This window comes from Danio rerio, chromosome 11 (genome assembly GCF_052040795.2).
Source record: "Danio rerio strain M-AB ecotype USA chromosome 11, GRCz13ab, whole genome shotgun sequence".
In the NCBI taxonomy this organism is placed as follows: Eukaryota; Metazoa; Chordata; class Actinopteri; order Cypriniformes; family Danionidae; genus Danio; species Danio rerio.
The window spans coordinates 41,893,620-41,915,535 of record NC_141031.1 but is presented as its reverse complement, the minus strand read 5'-3'; the positions used below and the strand labels follow the sequence as shown (position 1 = coordinate 41,915,535).

The 21,916-nt window shown below is 37.4% G+C and overlaps 1 protein-coding gene across 9 annotated transcripts in view; it reads right to left on the bottom strand.

Moving 5' to 3' along the window:
* Positions 1–1,010: 1,010 nt before the first annotated feature.
* Positions 1,011–21,916, bottom strand: part of LOC147841879 (uncharacterized) — a 72,408-nt gene continuing 51,502 nt past the window's right edge. For 5 of the 9 annotated variants that reach the window (XR_015502938.1, XR_015502943.1, XR_015502937.1 and 2 more), the window contains exons 7-8: positions 4,871–4,915; positions 1,011–1,970 (exon numbers count right to left, since the gene is read on the bottom strand). The gene's annotated coding sequence lies outside the window, so the exon portion shown is untranslated. The remainder of the gene's footprint in view (positions 1,971–4,870; positions 4,916–21,916) is intronic. The other 4 variants (XR_015502945.1, XR_015502942.1, XR_015502939.1 and 1 more) reach the window with 2 other exon arrangements.

Here is a 21,916-nt window from a genome sequence, read left to right as displayed (position 1 = left end):
ATAAACTTAAAGTCGTAACAGGAGCCAAACAGCATTTCCAGTTTTTTACATCCTTGTTTACGTCCTCGCTGCAACATATCATTAATGCTAGACACTGTGCATGTAATAATTCAACTTTAACAAATCAAAATATTACAGGTTGTGACCCACAATCCACAGCTACATCTATTATGATTGGAGGAGTTTTAAGCCGAATCCAGCACCGAACTGGGAGAGATTCTAGAAGCTGTCCTTTGTCAAATGCTAGCTATACCTTTTTTTATATTCTTCAGAACATAATTAAAAGGAAGAAAGAATGGATGAATGGATTAATTGACTGTTCAATTGACTGACCAAATAACTAAGGTATAGATGGATTGATAGATAGATCAATTGGCCGACTGATCGATTGACTGACCAAATAAATGATGGATGGATGGATGGATGGATGAAAAACGAGTAGCGAAAACTAGGGGTGTAAAAATTAATTGTTTCTTCGGTGCACCGTGAAGTACTGCACAATTTGGTATCGGTAGAGTAATAACCATAGCCGGTTATTATGTACTGACGTTATTTATCTCATATGCGCTATGTCGCAGTAGCTTACTATGGCGAGGGAGGCGAGTATTTACAAAGTTCCAACTACTTAAAAATGCAGAAACTGCACAATTTCACTAGATGTGCGTTTGCTAGACAGTCTTTTACTGACACTTACAGCAGAAGCTCCTATTTCACTGCTACTGAGAGAATGAAAGTACTCCATCTCTCTGTCTCTGTGGCCCATTTGACCTGCTGGCATGACTTGTCCTCTCCTCTCAGCTGTTACAGTGATATTTCTGGATACAGACACGAGCGCGTGTCTGCAGAGTTTTCTCCACCGCATCTATCGTAGATCAGCTGTGATCGCCGCTGCCGTTTATTAGTGTCACTCATCTATGAAGAGCGCCAGTACGTAAGAGCCAATCACAGCTTTTTCTGTTGAGCGTGTGACCAATCAAAGCGGTGTAAGAAAGAGCTCGCCAGACAAGGCTCAGAAAGCGAGTGGGATATTTGTCTATTTGCTATAAATGCTCGTGTTGTTTAAAGGTACAGTTTATATATCTGGCTTTTTGTATTAAAGGACAAACTTGTATTCCAAATAGTTTATAAACATATTTATACATTTTAATACAAGAATTGCTTCTGTGAAATATAAAACTGAGTATGGAAAGCATCGTCAATGCACCATGATGACCGAGATATCGAATTGAATCCAATCGATGGCATGATAATCATAACCGAACCATGAGACCAGTGTAGGTTCACACCTCTAACGAAAACTGTTAAATGTATCCACTGTATGCTACATAGTATGCTTAAAGAGACATGCGTTTGATTTTTAAAAGTTTTACAATGTAATTTCCAGTGTCACTTCCATCACACACAATAAATCACCAAGCATACGGTGGAAATGAAACTTTTGCAGAGAACACAAATGGCACAAATCTCCCATGATTCATGCCTGTCCACACAAATTAAACCAGCGCGAGTGTGCAAACAGCGTTTCATGAGTTTATTTTCTACATGGCCAAACGTATCCATAGTGGAAGAAACACCTGGATGTTTTTTTGAGGGTGTAAATCTCATAGCTGCTGAAATGATTTGAAAATCATATACTGTTTTCCACCTTGCACCTTTTTTTTTTTTGCCCAGCAGGCATCTGATGAAAAACCAACCATATTTCACCTCCGCGTTTGAACGAATGCTGCTTTTAAATGACGTTATTTTGTGTATTTTTTTTCTTTCCTTTTTTCTGAGCTGTTGGTTTTGGGCTTCATTAATCAAGAAGTCCGGAGAGAAATAGCTCACTTGCTTGCTGAGGCGTTTATCTTTAGCTAATTTCCTGGCGGGATGCCTGTCATGCTGTGTTTAAAACCATGAACAGGTGTAAACAAAACAGGCCGGGGTCTCAGGACTGTCTCTGTATCTGTGGATGAGACCTGCCGCAAAGACTGAGATAAAAAAAAAAGAGAGAAAAAAAAGCACAGTATAAGTTTTGTTGCTCAGCTTTGAGGACTGCTTTTCTGTAAATGAACCTCTGAGTTAGAAGCTTCAAAGAAAGAGATTTATCAGTGTGCATGAAACAAGCATCTTGATTGGATTTGCTTACTCTGATTTCCTGAGGGCCACATATATTGATTTGTTTTTAGGCATATGCAGACATAAATGGTGAATCTGACAAGCTCTTTTATTATCATATTTCATCTAAAAAAAGGATTTTGTTGAACATTTTCATGGTATTGTGGGTCAAAGAATGAAGTATATTTACAACTTATTTACAATATAAAACTAATCACTAATTCTGAATAAACATTATTATTAGTCATTTATTCATTCGTTTTCCTTAGTCCCTTTATTCATCAGGGGTCGCCACAGCGAAATGAACCGCCGACTTATCCAGCATATGTTTTACACAGCGAATGCCCTTCCAGCTGCAACCCAGTATTGGGAAACACCCATACACACTCATTCATATACATACACTACAGCCAATTTAGTATGTTTAATTCACCTATAGCACGGGTTTAGACTGAAACCCACACCAACACGGGGAGAACATGCAAACTTCACACAGAAATGCCAACTGAAACAGCCGGGGCTCAAATCAGCAACCTTCTTGCTGTAAGGCAACATTGCAAATTATTATTATTATTATTATTATTATTATTATTGTTATATTTATTATTATTATTATCATTATTGTTATTATTATTATTACTATTATTATTATATTTAGTATTATTATTATTATTAGATTAGATTCAACTTTATTGTCATTACACATGTACAAGTACAATGCAACGAAATGCAGTTTAGGTCTAACCAGCAGTGCAATAGCAGCAAGTGCAGGATACAGGAATAAGTTATAAAGTGCAGTTATAGAAAACTATGGTGATATTTACAGATGGATGTACTATGAACATTATATACAGGTTGGATAAGCTATGAACAGATTTACAATATATGAATATATGTGCAGGTTGCTATTAATAATCAGTAGTGTGCAGATTGATAAACATGATTACAAGTGTATATGTTACAATATATGAATATATGTACAGGGATAGATAAACATGATTACAAGTGTATATGTTACAATATATATATGTACAGGTTGCTATTAATAATCAGTAGTATGCAGATAAATATTATTATTATTATTTTATTATTAATATTAAAATATCTTTATTTATAATTTACAATTTATTTATTTTAATTACAGTTACAGTTTTATAATGGTCAAAATGTTTTATATTTAATTACATATTTTTTATATAAACACATTGATCATTTATGTATAGTGTTTTATAGCATTATGATCAAATGATGGCAAATAAAATAACTAATTAAACAAAAAAGTAATTATTTAATTAATAATATTAATAGTAATTAATATGAGAAAAATAAATATACATTTTTTACATTCAAATAAAAAAAAAATTAGGAACAGAAAATACAATTGTATTTATGTTATTAAATTCTAAAATCCTACAAAGCATTACATTCATTTTATTTTTGCTACTTACCCTTTATTCTTTATTTACATTATCAAATACAATTTCAAGCATATTTAATGAAACTCACCATGAGTGATGAAAATTTACATTCTAAAATCCGAAAAATTTCACCTGCATTAAAAAAAAAATACGTTTTTTCCTTGAGTTCAAGTGTGTCCCAGGTCTGCCGTTCAAACCATCTGCCACATGCACGCTAACAAAAAACACGACTTTCTATTTAAAACTGACTTACCAATCATTTCTAATAACTGTCAAACAGTCAAACATCTTGTCCACAATAGCAAGCGCAATGCAAAAAAAACACATAATTATACATTGCTCGGAGATGAAAATAAACATGGCTAATTAACATGCAGCGCAGACGTCGCCCAAATGGGAGAAAGACAATGCAGCGTGAGCTTCTAGTTAGGCATCTGTGAGCTTCCAGGCTCCATCGGCAGAAAAAAAGCCACCCGCTCCAGCCCAGAACGGCTCACGGCAGCTGGAGCCAAAGCCCACAGCTGACAGCTGGTTTGGGCTGAAGCTCGAGAACGTGACCCGGACGCTTCCAGCTCCAATGACAAGGCTGTACAGAGACAGAGACGCTCAGACAATATGGCATTCACAGAAGAGCAAAGCGCAATCACACACCGTTTGGAGTCAAATCTGACGTTTGTGTAAGAAGCACACTCGGATACAGTATTTACATATCAATATGAACAATGGGGATTGTGCGAGGGCATTGTATGGTTTTGTCAGAGTTGTATCTGTACAGCGAGTCTCCCTCTGGCCCTCACGTCTGTCTGCAAAGAGTTCGACACACTTATGAAACACACACACACACACACACAGGTTTGTTTCACTCTCTTAGCGAGGACATGACATAGACCTACATTGTGTTTGGCATCACCCAACCCTCACAGAAACAAGTGCAGATCATATAAGAGATCATATAGTCTATAAGAATATACACTACTAGTCCTGAATTAGGTAAATAATACATGCAGCATTAATAATAATTCATAGTGTGGGACGACAATGTATGCAGTTTTCTTCTTTGCCCTCAAATATCTTGTTTTTCCGTAACTCCACAGGCATTTTGAATACATTATACCCTAATTCATCTTACAAACCGTAGCTTTAACAAACAACCTGCTGTGTCTTGAAATGACGAGGTCTTCAGAGCAGATGGTTGCTCTGTGAGGCACTTACTTGGAAAAAAAAGGACAATTCTGTCCCTCACTGTGATAGAAAATACAAGTCTTGACCAAAGAAGGACGAACTTGAATGTTCAGTCACATAATTACTGTGGTTCAGTGGTTATAAAGATCTTTTAAAGTTGTGATGTCACTCACCTGGAAAACTTAGGCAAATCCTATTTTTCAGGTTCAGTCGTCCCACTTAAAAAGAGAAGCAGAAGAAGCTAAAATCAATGTCAAAGTCAAAAGAATTAAAAATAAATAAACTTTGTACACCCAAATTTAAATGTTAGCGAAAAAACAATTAATACAAATTAAAAAAAGAGGCAAAAAATCAAGAGAAACAAAAAATGTATCAAATTTAGTTGAAGTTTGTATGTTTTTTGCAATATTTTGCATGAATTTAAATGTATTATCCTTTCATTTCCAATGATTTTTTGTGACTAAAATATTATTTTAATAAATATATCTGTTTAATAAATATGTTTTGTTCAAATGCACTAAAATACATTACCTATTTTACAAAAGAATTGATAAAAATTAGGGCTGGGCGATCTGGTCTAAAATCAAAATCTCGATTAATTCAACAATTTACCTCGATTATGATTAATGAATGATCATTTTATTTATTTATTCATTTATTTATTTTTGCAATTATAGTTCACTGACAAGTTTTGTAAAGTAAACATGCTCACATAATAAAAATGCGAGATTTTGAATAAAGTATGCGTTACTCGATTTTAAAATAATTGAAGTAAACACACTATCTACTATCTTATTTATTGAACATCAACGTTGAACAACTGAAATTAAAACACAAATTGCCTAAAACCAACAGTAACTTTTATTTTATAAAAGTGAAAATACACCTTTGTAAACAAAATCAATTATTGTCATTGTTTTTCATATTAAAAGTTGAAAATAAGCAGTATCTCTTCTAAATAAAATAACTCAATTATCCTGTAAATAATATTTTAAATAGTGCATTTCTTGCATCTTCTGTAAACAAACATTTTAATGTAAATTATCATTTTAATGTTGCAGAGAAAAATCCTGTAAATCCAGACAAATTTTATGTTTCTTAATTTTTTTTTCTATAACTGTATGTATAAACAGACACAAATTTACTATTGGGAAAATCTCAAGAAATATTATCAGATATTTATAGAGGAAAAAACAAATATTAACATTTAACTAATAAACATAATAAAAGCTGAAAACTGAATTATACTATAGTTTCTTAATTTTTTATTTATATTTACATAAACTAAAACACAAATGACCATTTTACGCCAAAGGCATATCTATAAATGACGAATCCAGACCATCGATAATTTCTTTGAAATGTTTTCCAGAATTATATTGCCCAACAAAACTTACTTTATTTAACACATTTACATAACTCACATGCTTTAAAGGGCACCTATTATGCCTCGGTTTACAAGATGTAAAATGAGTCTCTGATGTCCTTAGAGTGTGTATGTGAAGTTTTAGCTCAAAACACCACACAGATAATGTTTTATGTAAAACTCTTAAATTTAAATGAGATTGTGCTCTTTATAAAAGAGGGCGGAGCTACAAACACCCGTGCGTCAGCATAGTGGTAGATTCAAAACACGAACAGAGTTATCTCTGAAAAAAACTGAAAATGTGAAAAGAAGCATCTCAGAAGAAGGCAGTCTATGAAGACTACAATTGCTCATACATATTAAACAATTGCTTATAGATATTAAATCTAAAATTTAATATGTATAATTCCTTGTAGTTGGCTACAGCAGCTACAGTGCGAAATCTCTAATGGCGGACGACTGCTTTTCACTCAGGGCTGTCAATGCTTACGAGATCATCACTAATGGGCGGAGCTTTCTTCCTCTGATGACACGTTCAATGGGAGCATGTCAATCAAAGTGTTTCTGCAGATTGTTTTAGCAAGTGTGCAGGGTTTCTACTAGGGATGTAACGGTATCAGAATTTCACGGTACGGTAATACCTCGGTATGAATGTCACGGTACGGTATTTATTGAATCATTTCCAGGAAAAAACAAAACTTATGAAAATACTCCAAAAAAGTGCCAAAAGTGTCAATGACATACAAATTAGTCATCTATCTGTAAGCTTTGAAACAGGAACTTCAATTTTAATAACAAAAAAAATTAAACCATGTAAAAAAATTAAGTTTCAATTTAGTATTGTTGAAAACTCATCACATTCAACATTTAATCACTCACTCACTTAGATAGAGATGGGTTTAAAGGAAAATTATCATATAAATATAATCTGGTAAAAGCTGGTATCTCTGGGTATTTACAATGTCCCCTGCAACAGAAAAAAACCCTCTCATTTGGGACTGAGGTTTCTGGGACAGAGAGATATGACTTGGCCCAGGTTGACAGCAGTGGGTAACGTTGTGCATTGTCTTTCCCCCACTTGAGAGGACAAACCATGAGTGAGATAGAGATCTCATGTCTGCATCAATCTGAACAGTGTGCTGTGTTTCTGTAGTCCCCATGACTGATTATTAGTCCTATTCCCCAACTTGCAGGCACGTGCACACACAGGGCTCAACCTGTGCAGTGCACATGCCCTTTTTAGTCTTAGATAGAAAGTTCCCTTCCAAAATGATCAAAAGTGCCCCCGCGACGCGACATACCCTCCGTCCCCGCTTTACAGTACGCGCGCGACAACACAGCTGATAAGAACTCGCGCGACAACACCGCTATTCAGTAGGCGCGCGACAACACAGCTGATAAGAACTCGCGCGACAACACCACTATTCAGTACGCGCGCGGCGACAACACCCAGCTCTTTTTCATCTCCGCTTCTAGCAGCACACTCCATTTCCGCATTACTGGATCTGTAGCGACAACAGACCGCAAGGGATTATGGCCAAGCCTGGGCTGATGGGAATTGTAGTTTCCGGTACCTCCCGTTCGCTTCATTCGCCTGAGCAAATTTTCTCAGAAGACCTATAGTTTTACCGGTAATATCGAAAAAAATTAATATTGCGGTATGACGGTATTTACAATACCGTTACATCCCTAGTTTCTACAGGTTTCATCAAGTCAAATTTAAGACTTTTTAAGACCTTTTTTTAAAAATAATTTTATGAATTATTGGGCATAATGAATGAAATTTCAGAATTACATAAGGCTAAACGCTAAATGGGTTTTTAAATGGCCAAGCTAAAACCTTAAAAAAACATTAAAAACTAATTTTATTGTAAGTAAGATTAAACCATATTAATAAGTAAATAGAGTTAATAAATAAACATTTCTTAAAACTTTTATTGAAATATATTGTTAGTGATGGGATTGGTGTTGGCCCAATTGGATATAACTTTACACATAGGAATAGGAACACAGGAAAATTCAGATCCGTTTAAAATGATTTACAACACATTACTTCAGTGGATTTAAGACTTTTTAAGGCCAAAAAAATTGTTTTTTGAAATTTAATACATTTTAAGATCCTGCAGATACCCTGATGTGATTATAAATAGAAATAATGGATTTTTTTTATTAGAAGCTGGTTATAGTTAAACACTGTTGCCACACAACTGTGCTTAATCCACTTATAAAAGTGATTTTTCCATAATATGTACCCTTTAAATCCTTGTTATCTTTGTTTACAGATGATCACGGTTGACGATAAACCGCACATACTCTTCGCGGCCTCTTCATGACCCCGTCCTTTTAACTTCTCCGTCTGTCTTCTCTCCTAAAACTGCCTGTTCGCTCGAGCGCTGTGAGCTTTGTTTTCCTCCTGACCCGCGGTATAGTCTTTGATCACAGCTCTGCCCTGAAGGCCTGCCAACGCTAAACTCATCCAAACCACTTTCTCTCACCTCCAAACCCGCGGTAAGAAGCGCAGCCAGTGTTTATTCTGCTCCGTCCATCAGGAGCTGCCACTCATCATCACTCAAACAAACTCAGAAAGACGCACGCTTCAAAACCAGAGCAGAAACGATGAAAGGACAGCAGGGACGTTCATAGCAAACCCAGCAAACGCATGTACATTTACGGCACGTCCTAAGCTTCGTTCATCTTCAATTTCCACATCCTCAAATGATGATTGGCTTTAATGTTGGCCTGAAAATTACCTTTAAATAAATTTTACTTTAATATTTTCCGTTTTATAAGATTTTATCAATTTTCTCAGTTTTATTTTCATATTTCGGCACTTAAAATTTAGAAACGATAACTTCAGTTTATTCATATTTTGAATTAGCTCGTGTTTATAAATTCAGATTCATTTAAATTCTTAGTAATTTTTTGATATCTTCAATATTTTTGAATTAAATAAATTGATAATTTTTTTATTTGTGTTTTTTTATAAATTTGAAATTGAATAAATGAAACAAATTTCCTCTAGTTGCCATAAATTATTTATATTATTATAATATTAAATATATAATATTATTAATTGTATTATTCGTATAATATTATGTTTTTTTTTGTTAATATTGAAATTATATTGATAACATTATACTATAAGGCTTGCTTTATTTGTTGTTGCCAGATAACTAACTACATAAATTAAGAACGAACAATAATTCTATATTAAAACTTATTAATCATAATTAATGTTAATTATTAACATTAATTAAAATCCAAAGACTTGGTTGTTAGCATAGTAAATCAAGAAACCATTACTGAACTAGTTTTTTTATTAAGTAACACAAACATTTGAAAAACTGTAATAAATATTTAGTTCATTGTTTATGATGGCAAAAACATTAACATTAATCGCTGTAACCTTATTGTAAAGTTACCTATATTTTTTACACGTCTCATTGGAAATACGTGCTTCAGTCTACATTATTTGTGAAACTGCACAAAAACATACATTTGACTGCAATTTCTTGCTAAAATAAACACTAGGGGGCAGTATGATGCCAACTATTTTTGTTCCATTTCACACTAGTGATTTTTACAGAGACATAATCGGCCAATACATGATTATTTTCGTTTTTCTACAACACCAAATTAATACTATATAAGTTTTCTAGTGTGGTCAGTTTGCTCAGTAGCTCACCTTGTACATTGTTGTACTTGTGATGCAGAGTGCTCGGGTTTGAGTCTGGTAAAGCACAGTTCAACAAAAGGCATAAAAGCAACGTAAAATCAAAGTTAAACTATGTGGCTGCGGTGGACTTGCGTTTGCTTTTGAAAACACAATTGGTTGTGTTTAGGGAAGAATTTAGGTCAGTTGTTCACTATAGGTAATAGGGTTGTCAAAAGTATCGAGTTCGCTACCATTGGTTACTAAAATGTCTATTTTCTGCTAACATTTGAACTTTGTGGAGCATGTTCTTAAACACAGTTGATCGGCCACTGCGTTAACGTGCACAACTGAAATGACTGTGACTGGCTGTGAAAGTAAATGCTCTTAAACACTGCTGATTGCCTATTCCGTTTACATGTTCAACAGAAATAACCATCAATGATCATTTTAAAGTAGTGTTGATCTGCTAGTCTGTCTATGAGCTGACATACTAGCAATCCGCTGATGGATCTACTGATCAACGCAGCTTTGGAACTGTTCATGTTCCTGTATCTGTGTTATCACTTGGTGAAAAGCTGTGGAGAATGGTGAACCGATGACCTTCATGGCCAATCACAGTAATTTCTGTTAAACACGAGAGCACAGTGGCCAATCAGCAGTGTTTAAGTTTGCGCTCAAATGTTTGCAGGAAACGGACGCTTTCAAATGTCAGATTGTTAGCTAACTCCACACTTCCCTAATAGGCAATATGTAAAACAAGCCCTGCCTACATGTACAAGAAAAATGTGTATTTGAAATGTATAACAAAACTCCCCAAGTAACGTATTTCAGATTCACAAAAATGTAGACAGAGCCGTCTAGTGGATTTGTCATTTGAAACACGCGATGAAACCTTATCTGTATCCGTGTATCTATGTTTGCACTCGGTGAAAAGCGGTAAAGAATGGTGAACCAATGACCTTCACGGCCAATCACAGTCATTTCTGTTGAGCTTGTGAAAACAATGTGTTTTGCTCAACAGCGCTCTCTAGTGGATTTGTCAATGGTCAATTGTGTTTTGCTCAACAGCGCTCTCTAGTGGATTTGTCAATGGTCAATTGTGTTTTGCTCAACAGTGCTCTCTAGTGGATTTGTCATTTGAAACATGCAATGAAACGTACCGCGAGCAACGTATTTTACGCAAAAAATTTAGGCTCAAGCACGTATTTCCAATAAGAAAAAAATGAGTTTTTTAGAATTATTTTCACTATAATAAATATACAGACATGAAATACGATTACAATCTCACAACAATTCGTAACTTTTTGATTTAGTGATTAAATTGCGTTAATTTATACAATCCCATTAATAAATTTTAGTAAGATTTGCTTATACCCGAATGTGGGGTAGGTTTAGGGACAGGGTTTAAAGTTGTCCTTTTAAAAAATTGCAAGTTTTCATACGAATAAAATCATACAAATTCATACAAATTAGCCACTTTTCTGACACTATGTAAATTAGCTACATTTCCTCGTGAGATTGGGCTGGAAATACCAATTAAGTTATTTGGTTTCATGCTGCTTGTGAACTATAAACTGCCTCTCACTCAAACACTCAAAAAGACGCATAAAGATGCAAGCGGGGACACGTCAAGCCCAGTAAATTTGACTCTGTTCTTCCGTCATCTGTAATTTCCAGGTTCTGAAATGGAGATTGACTTCAGCTGGCCTGCACGGGTCACCAGGGTCTGGTTGACTGGCTGTAAAAGGCGTCCCGCAGAGATAATCACTGTTTCCATCACAGTGCCAAAACCCAGACCTCCTTCACACCACAGGACGGACTGGTGAATGGCTTTATGATTATGCAATGAAAGATGGAACGGGAAATGGAGAGCGAGAATTTCCAGCGAGCCAGAGCCGTAATTATATGAGAAAAGGGGCAAAATGAAGAGAAAAGAGAATGGAGGAAAAAGTGGTTTGGTGCACAAAAGCGCGCAAGCATGGTACATTCACTAGGTCTCAATTTCATTGTTGCATTTATTAAATGGTGAAAAACACTTCAGCGATTACACTCAAAAAATAATTACAAAGTTTATCATTAATTGTTTGTAACCTGGGGCGAGGCAGTGGCGCAGTAGGTAGTGCTGTCGCCTCACAGTAAGAAGGTCGCTGGTTCGAACCTCAGCTCAGTTGGTGTTTCTGTGTGAAGTTTGCATGTTCTCCCTGCCTTAGCGTGGGTTTCCTCTGGGTGCTCCGGTTTCCCCCACAGTCCAAAGACATGCGGTACAGGTGAATTGGGTAGGCTAAATTGTCCATAGTGTATGAGTGTGTGTGTGAATGTGTGTGTGAATGTTTCCCAAAGATGGGTTGCGGCTGGAAGGGCATCCGCTGTGTAAAAACTTGCTGGATAAGTTGGCGGTTCATTCTGCTGTGGCGACCCCGGATTAATAAAGGGACTAAGCCGACAAGAATCTGAATGAATGAATGAATGTTTTTAACCTTTTGATTCAACAAGGTACTTGAAATATTCCTCAGAGATTATGGTCCATATTGACATGATAGCATCATGCAGTTGCTGCAGATTTGTCGGCTGCACATCCATGATGTGAATCTCCTGTTTCACCACATCCCAAAGGTGCTTTATTGGGTTGAGGTCTGGTGACTGAGGAGGCCAATTGAGTACAGTGAACTCAGTCATATTTAATAAACCAGTCTGAGATGATTTGCACTTTATGCCGTGGTGGGTTATCCTGCTAGAAGTAGCCATCAGAAGATGGTACACTGTGGTCATAAAGGGATGGACATGGTTAGCAACAATACTCAGGTAGGCTGTGGCATTGACACAATGCTTAATTGGTACTAATGGGCCCAAAGTGTGCCAAGAAGATATCCCCCACACCATTACATCACCACCACCAGCCTGAACCGTTGATACAAGGCAGGAAAGATTCATGCTTTCATGATGTTGATGACAAATTCTGACTCTAACATCTGAATGTCGCAGCAGAAATCGAGACTCATCAGACCAGGCAACGTTTTTCCAATCTTCTATTGTCCAATTGTGGTGATCCTGTGTGAATTGTAGCCTCAGTTTCCTGTTAGCTGACAGGAGTGGCACCCGGTGTGGTCTTCTACTGCTGTAGCCCATCTGCCTCAAGGTTGGATGTGTTGTGTGTTCAGAGATGCTCTTCTGCAGACCTCGGTTGTAACGAGTGGTTATTTGAGTTACTGTTTTCTTTCTATCAGCTGGAACCAGTCTGGCCATTTTCTTTGACCTCTGGCATCAAGGTATTTGCGCCCACAGAAATCCCACTCACTGGATCTTTTCTTTTTTTCAGACCATTCTCTGTAAACCCTAAAGAAGATTGCACAGGAAAATCTCAGTAGATCAGCAGTTTCTGAAATACTCAAACCAGCCCGTCTGGCACCAACAAATATGCCACGTTCGAAGTCACTTAAATTACCTTTCTTCCCCATTCTGATGCTCAGTTTGAACTGCAGCAGATCGTCTTGACCATGTCTACATGGCTAAATGCATTGAGTTGCTGCCATTTGATTGGCTAATAAGAAACTTGTGTTAATGAGCAGTTTGACAGTTGGTACCTAATAAAGTGACTGGTTAGTGTATGTTGTCAGATCCTTAGAATCAATCTTAAACTGTTAAAATCTAATATTATTACATTAAATCAGTAAAAAAAAAAAAAAAAAATAGTGAATATGGTATAAATATATCTAGCTGTAGAAAAAGCCAGATCCAATTAGTTTAATTGAGATTGGTTTACTTAACGTACAGGGGCAAAATTGATCCATACTCCACACAATAGATGAATTAATAAGAAGCATTCAAAACGCATTGAATTTATAGATATACTATAAACCTTTTATTATTGTTTATTTTATAACTACTAAAACGGCTTTTCTTATTTAACATCAGCTTCATGCATAACTCATCATCTTTCATCATCCAGGACATATAATAAGCTGTTTTTACACTATAAATTGCATTACGCCTATAGGGAGTCCTCATCAACCACTAAAACCAACATGTGTGTGTGTGTGTTATTGTATTAAAGAAAGCTCCCGCACAGAGACCCAAGCAGACAGTGATGACCCTCACTCCATTAGAGGCAGCTCTGCACTTTGTTAATGGAAGAATGAATGTTTGGACGATTAAACTTTATTGGCCACTTCAGATGTTGCACTGACAGAACTGTGTTAGTTGCTACAAGGTGGGAAAGGTCAGCAATTTTCCGAGGCAGTCGACCCAAACTAATCTGTTTTTGAGAAGTCAATTCCAGAGACACGAGCTTCACTGCGCATAAGGAATATTATAAACATCAGTGAAAATCTGCCAGACAGTCACCTTAATTTCAGAGGTTAGACTGTTTGCGCGACGCCATTATATATATGGCAAAACAGTCTGACGGAGAGAGACTTTTTCTAAAGCTTTTTTTTTTTTTTTTTTTGAAGTGCACTTTAAATGTTTGTCAAGGTTATTTGTACTGTTTTGTATACTTTGTCTTAACTTTGACTTCTAAATAACGTGTTTTTTCCTTTGAGTTGATACTTTATACAGACTAGGCTTGTCGCAATATCATTAATTAATCTTACGATACTCTACCAAATGAAGTATCACGATACCAAGTAGTATTGCGATACTGCAATTCATAACTCAATTTATAATGAAAATGTTTAGAAATACTATGTTTTAAGTTATAATAGGCCTACTTTAAAGGTGTAGGTGATTGTCTTCAGAAACATTTTTTGTTGTGCTCTTTGAAAGTCTCTTCACAGTCTTCATAGTCACAATAGTTACAATAGTAATGATTACAGTAAATAATCTAAATGTGTTTATATGTATTTTCATATTTTGGGTAAGAAATAAAACTAAAAAATGTTCATCCAATTAATAAGAGTCGGGCCGATATCTCTCATAATTCCGATAAGTAGCTCAAACTGTCTGTCAACAAATGCAGATTTGAACAACTGCGCAGCCTTTTGTACGCAGCTCCGCAGACTTTGTGCTGCGCATTCACAAGCGAGGGAGAGAGAACACGTGCGCGATCTGTAAAAACCTGCTAAATCAAAACTTTTTAAAACCTGAATCAATATTGGAATTACCTTTGCACGCTGAAGAAAGGATGACAAAATGGCTGAAGGATTTCTCTTAGACAGGTAATGTTCTGTTTTAAAACTGTTTTAGCTTCAGATGTTGTTGTTAATTGATGTAATCAGATGTTGTTGATTGATAAGACTATTTTCAGTTTCATAAGGGACGTTTTACAGCATCGATAATGTAGATTTTAATTAGTTTTACAACAAGACACAAGTAAATAGCGCTATCCCGCCTAGCTTCTCCCTATATTGTTTTCCATGCAACTCTAATATTCACTCTGCAATAGCATGTCAGTTTGGCTTGCACACCAACTAGTGGGTTGTCTGCTGTCATGTCTCAATGCGCACATTCACGATTTCAGGAGGCGTGGCTTTGAAAAACAGTCTCTCCCCGCCATCCAAATATAACATGCTAAGCGGTTAGCATTTTGGCAGATCACCTACTGCACCTTAAATACTGTATGACATCATATTTGATCAGAAAATGTTTATAGGTTTACTCTGACACCCACTGTAAAAAATAATTCATTGGATTTTTACTCAATTTTTAAGGTAAGTGTTTGCAAACAATTTATATAGAGTGAATTTAAACATACTAATTAAATTCAGTAATGTTCAACTTAATTTGTTTGCTTAAATTCAGTCCAAGGCGAAGCAGTGGAGCAGTAGGTAGTGCTGCCGCTTCACAGAGAGAAGGTTGCTGGGTTGCTGGTTCGAGTCTCAGCTAAGTTGGCGTTTCTGTGTGGAGTTTGCATGCTCTCCCTGCGTTCGCGTGGGTTTCCTCCGGGTGCTCCGGCTTCCCCCACAGTCCAAAGACATGCGGTACAGGTGAATTGGGTAGGCTAAATTGTCTGTAGTGTATGAGTGTATGTGTGAACGTGTATGTGGATGTTTCTCAGAGATGGGTTGCGGCTGGAAGTTGGCGGTTCATTTTGCTGTGGCAACCCTGGATTAATAAAGGGACTAAGCCGACAAGAAAATGAATGAATGAATGAAATTCAGCCCATGCAAATGCTTTCAGTGCAGTTTAAAGTATTAGATAACAGAACACGCCATTCAATCTTTCTACTTAAGAATTTCACTTCAATTCAATAGGTTACTTTTAACTAGGGCTGTCAATTAATTAAAAGATTTACTATATATTTTTTTATAATTAATCATGATTAATCATGAAAAGCCATATTTATTACAAAAATAAAAACACAAGCATGTAAGTGCCATTTGAACTTCAAAACAATCCAATACCAATATAATAAATATGACCATGGTATAAATGCACAGTATAGTTAGGAGCTTACTGCCACATTATATTGTTAGCATAACATGATATATGCCTTTGGTGATTTCCTGAAGATAAATATCAAAAAATAACACAACTACAATAACTACAGCCGTCACGATTGTTGATTTCGACTGAAGAAAGAGATCGCAATGACATATGATGACATGTGCAGGTGCTGTAGTGATGTCCCATTTCCTAAGGATAAATTTTGAAGCCCTTCCCCTTCACACTCTGTTCCAAGGGGATGGGGTAGGGGTACAAAAATAGAATTGGGATTGGGCCTAAGTGTGTTTTTCCTTAAATCAAGCTAAATGCTCTGCCAATAGGTAAAGCAAAATAATTGTGAAAACGCAAAACGAGATTATTTTGCTTATTTTTTAAAAAACAAGACAACATGCTTTCCGCTACATTCAATCTTCCATGGCGGGGCGCCACGCCAATATTCATCCCACCACGGCTACATTACAGCTTCTCATTCAAAACATTTTATTTTTAATAGCGGGTAATAACCGCACCAAAACGTATTAAAGGGTAAACGAATTATAACAGCGCAAACTTTTCTGTAACCCTAGTAGTGCTGTGCGTCGTTTGTTTAACCCTTTAAGGTTACGTGCTGACTGACTGGCAGGCGCGTGATGCCAGCAAACACAACGTATAGCTGTTTCACTTTACATTTACATTTACATTTAGTCATTTAGCAGACGCTTTTATCCAAAGCGACTTACAAATGAGGACAAGGAAGCAATTTACACAACTAAGAGCAACAATGAATAAGTACTAAAGGCAAGTTTCAGGTCTGTAAAGTCTAAGAAGGGAAGTGTTAGTATTTTTTTTTTTTTTTTTTTTTTTTTTTTTTTTTGTATAGTTAGTGTGATATTTAAAGAGGCAATTGCAGATTAGGAAGTGAAGTGGAGACTAAATAGTTGAGTTTTTAGTCGTTTCTTGAAAATAGCGAGTGACTCTGCTGTTCTGATGCAGTTAGGGAGTTCATTCCACCAACTGGGCAGATTGAGCGTGAGCGTTCGCGAAAGTGATTTTTTCCCTCTTTGGGATGGAACCACGAGGCGACGTTCATTCACAGAACGCAAGTTTCTGGAGGGCACATAGATCTGCAGAAGTGAGTGCAGATAAGAAGGTGCTAGGCCAGAAGTCACTTTGTAGGCAAACATCAGAGTTTTGAATTTGATGCGAGCAGCAACTGGCAGCCAGTGCAAACGGACTAGCAGCGGAGTGACATGTGCTCGTTTAGGTTCATTGAAGACAACTCGTGCTGCTGCATTCTGGAGCAGTTGAAGAGGCTTGATAGAGTTAGCTGGAAGCCCAGCTAGTAGAGAGTTGCAGTAATCCAGTTTGGAGAGAACAAGAGCTTGAACAAGGAGTTGAGCTGCATGTTCAGATAAGAAGGGTCGGATCTTTCTGATGTTATAGAGTGCAAATCTGCACGATCGAGCAGTTCTAGAAATGTGGTCAGAGAAGTTTAGTTGGTCATCAATCGTTACTCCAAGGCTTTTCACCATTTTGGATGCAGTAATGGTTGCCCCATCCATCTGGATTGAAAAGTTACGGTGTAGAGTCGGGTTGGCAGAAACTACAAGCATTTCCGTTTTTGCGAGGTTCAGCTGAAGATGATGATCTTTCATCCAGTGTGAAATATCCAACAGGCAGGCTGAGATACGAGCTGGAACCGAGGGATCATCAGGATGAAAAGAGAGGTATAGCTGGGTGTCATCAGCATAGCAGTGGTAGGAGAATCCATGTCTCTGGATGACTGGTCCTAGAGATGATGTGTAGATGGAGAAGAGAAGTGGCCCAAGAACAGAGCCTTGAGGTACCCCAGTGTTTAGATGCTGTAGGTTGGACACCTCTCCCCTCCAAGACACCCTGAATGACCTGTCAGAGAGGTAAGATCTGAACCATTGTATAACAGTGCCCGCAACGCCCAGTGACTCAAGCGTAGATAGCAGGATCTGGTGGTTGACAGTGTCAAAAGCAGCTGACAAGTCCAGCAAAATGAGGACTGATGATTTAGAGTCTGCTTTAGCCAGTCTGAGATCCTCCACGACCGAGAGCAGGGCAGTCTCAGTTGAGTGGCCTTTCTTAAAGCCAGATTGCTTGTTGTCCATGAGATTGTTTTGAGTAAGAAAGTCCAGGACTTGATTGAACACTACTTTCTCCAGAATCTTGGCCATGAATGGAAGCAGGGATACTGGTCTGTAGTTTTCAAGTAGCGTATGGTCCAGGTTGGGTTTCTTTAGCAGTGGGGTTACCCTAGCCTGCTTAAATGTAGTGGGGAATAAACCAGAGTCAAGAGATGTGTTAATTATGTGAGTCAGTGTTGGTATGACTGCAGGAGAGATGGCTTGCAAGAGATGAGAGGGAATGGGATCGAGTGGACAGGTGGTTGCATGGCTAGATAGCACAAGTTTGGACACCTCAGACTCAGAGAGCTGAGAAAAAGAGGTGAGTGTGTGTGGTGTTGGTGTTGTATCTTGCGTGTTTGTTGTAGGTGCAGCAAATTGAGCACTGATTTTTGCAGTTTTGGTGCAGAAGAATGTAGCAAAGTCATCAGTAGTAAGTGTGGAGGATGCGGGTGGAGGAGGAGGATAGAGGAGGGAGGAAAATGTTTTAAAAAGTAGGCGAGGATTAGTGGCATTGTTGATTTTCAGACGGTAATACGTCTGCTTTGCAGAAGTAACCTCAGCTGAGAAAGAGGACAGAAGAGTTTGGTATGTTAAGAGATGTGCAGGATTTTTAGTTTTCCGCCAAATTCTCTCTGCAGCCCGAAGTTTTGAGCGATGCTCACGGAGAGCATCCGAGAGCCAGGGTGCAGGAGGACTGGCACGGGCTGGCCTGGATGCAAGAGGACATAATCGGTCTAGACATGATGTTAGTGTGGAGCAGAGTGTATTAGTGGCACTGTTCGAATCAAGTGCAGTGAGTTTGCGAGATGGAGGAAGAGAATTCCTTTTACTTCCTTTACTTTTACTTTACTTCAGGACGCAATAATATCACTCTATAGGTTTATTAGGGAGACATTCATAAATATTCCTAGCAAATCTAATAAATGCTGGAGACATATTCGTTACATTAACACACTAAGGGTGCTTTCACACCTGTGAATCGATTCAGTTGTTCCGAAACAGAGATTAAAATTGTTACATTGTTGCTCTTTGCTCTTGGAGCGGTTCGCTTTCACACTGCAAAGTTTCTAATCGGACCAAAAGAGCTAAAACAAGTCACGTGCGAGTAAACTCTCCTTACATTGGTCAGAGTGTCAGGGTTTATTTTACAGCGTCCCGCTCAGCTGTCAGGAGAGGTGGTGGTTTGGTGGTGATTGACAGGGTGCGCGTGCGTGACGTGTCTGAGGAGATCTCGACTTCTAATACTGCGCTCAGGACATTTGTCATTGAAATAATGCCACAGGTTGATCTGTGAAAAAAAGAAAAAAAAAAAGACCTGCTGCCACAGCTGGAAAAAATCCTAGAGGAAACACTGGACAATATATTTAGTTTTTCTAAATTATAGTTTTTGATTTAAGGTATTTGGACTAGAAACAAGACAAAAACAATGTAAAGCATTTTGGTCAGTGTGTATAATGTAATGCACACTATAACTAATAACATTTTACTTGAATCCAAGTGCATTCAACAACTCATAAAGCCAAATTACTTCCCTACAACATCTTACTCATAACCGAGAAACAGCTACTCCATATCCCTTGTGTAAGAACAGTCTAACAAGGCGATCAGATGCAGTCATTCTCTTGCTTTTTTATAAAAACAGCGCTGGATTGTCAGATGTCAAGGAGAGTCCTTGAACCGACTCTGCTAACTGTTAAAGAGTGTCAGTTCGCCCTGCGCTTCTCCACACAATAGAGATTTTCACACGGCTTTTCGCTTCAAACGCTTGACCTCTGACTCGGACTCAAACCACGCAGGGAGATCCAGCTTCTTTTATTGTGACATTGAGAGAACTACACAGGCAAAAAAACCTCTAGGGTCCGAACCATTAGCATGGCTTTGAAAATATGTTTTTATGAGCGTGTTCTTTTATCGGCCAGCACCTGGGAAAAGCCATTTGTTGAATGCACAGCTCTGTGACCACCATTTCAACTCTTTTCATTTAAAGTCTGGACGAAATCAAAATTTATCAAGTCTATTTTGCTAGCGCACATTGTTAGTCTTAAAGTGAACAATTAATCTGTGTGAGTCAATCCACTGAAAAAAAAGAAGAAAAAAAAAGAAACATCTTTTTTAGGTAATCTTTAATCAAAAATCTAATTGCTTTTGCTGAAACGCAGTCCTTCTCTGATGACATCAGCTTGCCTGCTTGGACAAAATATGCATAGCCACGCCCCAATAAAAGTTATATTGATGTGAATTAGGAAAATAAACAGAAGGAGCGCAAAAATAAAGCCCCACCCTTTACTCAATATTACAGTGGAGCCGAAAAGTATTCATAGAGCTTCACTTTTTCCACATTTTTATTTATTACAGCCTTATTACAAATTAAATTAAATTCATTTATTTCCTCTAAACTCTACAAACAATACCCCATAATGACAATGTTGAAAAAAATTTTTTTTTTGAAATTGTTGCAAATTTATATATATATATATATATAGGTCTGGGCTCTGGCTGGGCCACTCAAGGACATTCACAGAGTTTTTTTTAAAGCCACTCCATTGATAAAGAGGCCGTTGATGGCGGTGTGCTTTGGGTCATTGTCCTGCTGGAAGATGAATTGTCGTCCCAGTCTGAGATCAAGAGCACTCTGAAGCAGGTTTTCATTCAGGGCGTCTCTGTACATCGCTGCATTCGTCTTTCCCTCTATCCTGACTAGTCTTCCAGTTCCTGCTGCTGAAAAACATCCCCACAGCATGATGCTGCCACCACCATGCTTCACTGGTAGGATGGTATTAGCCTGGTGTTGAGCGGTGCCTGGTTTTCTCCAAACGTAATGCCTGGCATTCACTCCAAGAGTTCAATTTCAGTCTCATCAGACCAGAGAATTTAGTTTCTTATGGTCTGAGTCCTTCAGACGCCTTTTTGCAAATTTCAGGCGGGTAGTGGCTTCCATCTGGCCAGTTTACCATTCAGGTCTGATTGGTGGATTGCTGCACAGATGGTTGTCCTTCTGTAGGGTTCTCCTCTCTCCACGGAAGAATGCTGGAGCTCAGACAGAGTGGTCATCGGGTTATTGATCACCTCCTTGACTAAGGCCCTTCTCCCCCGATCACTCAGCTTAGATGGCCGGCCAGCTCTAGGAAGAGTCCTGGTGGTTCCAAACATCTTTTACTTTTGGATGATGGATGCCACTGTGCTCAATGGAACTTTCAGAGCAGCAGATTGTTTTCTGTGACTTTTCCCAGCCTTGTGCTTGAAAACAATCATGTCAAAGGTTTTCAGACAATTCCTTTGTCTTCATGCTTGGTTTGTGCTTTGACATGCACTGTCAACCCTGGGACCTTATATAGACAGGTGTATGCCTTTTTAAATCATGTCCAATCAACTAAATTTACCACAGGTAAACTCCAATGAAGCTGCTGAAACATCTGAAGAATGATCAGTTGAAATAGAATGTACCTGAGCTCAATTTAGAGCTTCACGGCAAAGGCTTTGAACACTTCTGTACATGTGATTTTTATTTTATCATTTTTTTTTTTATATAAATTTGCAAAAATTTGCAAAACTCTTTTTCCAAGGCTGTAACATAAAAAAAATGTGTAAAAAGCGAAGCGCTATGAATGCTTTATATATATACATACATATATATATATATATATATATATATATATATATATATATATATATATATATATAT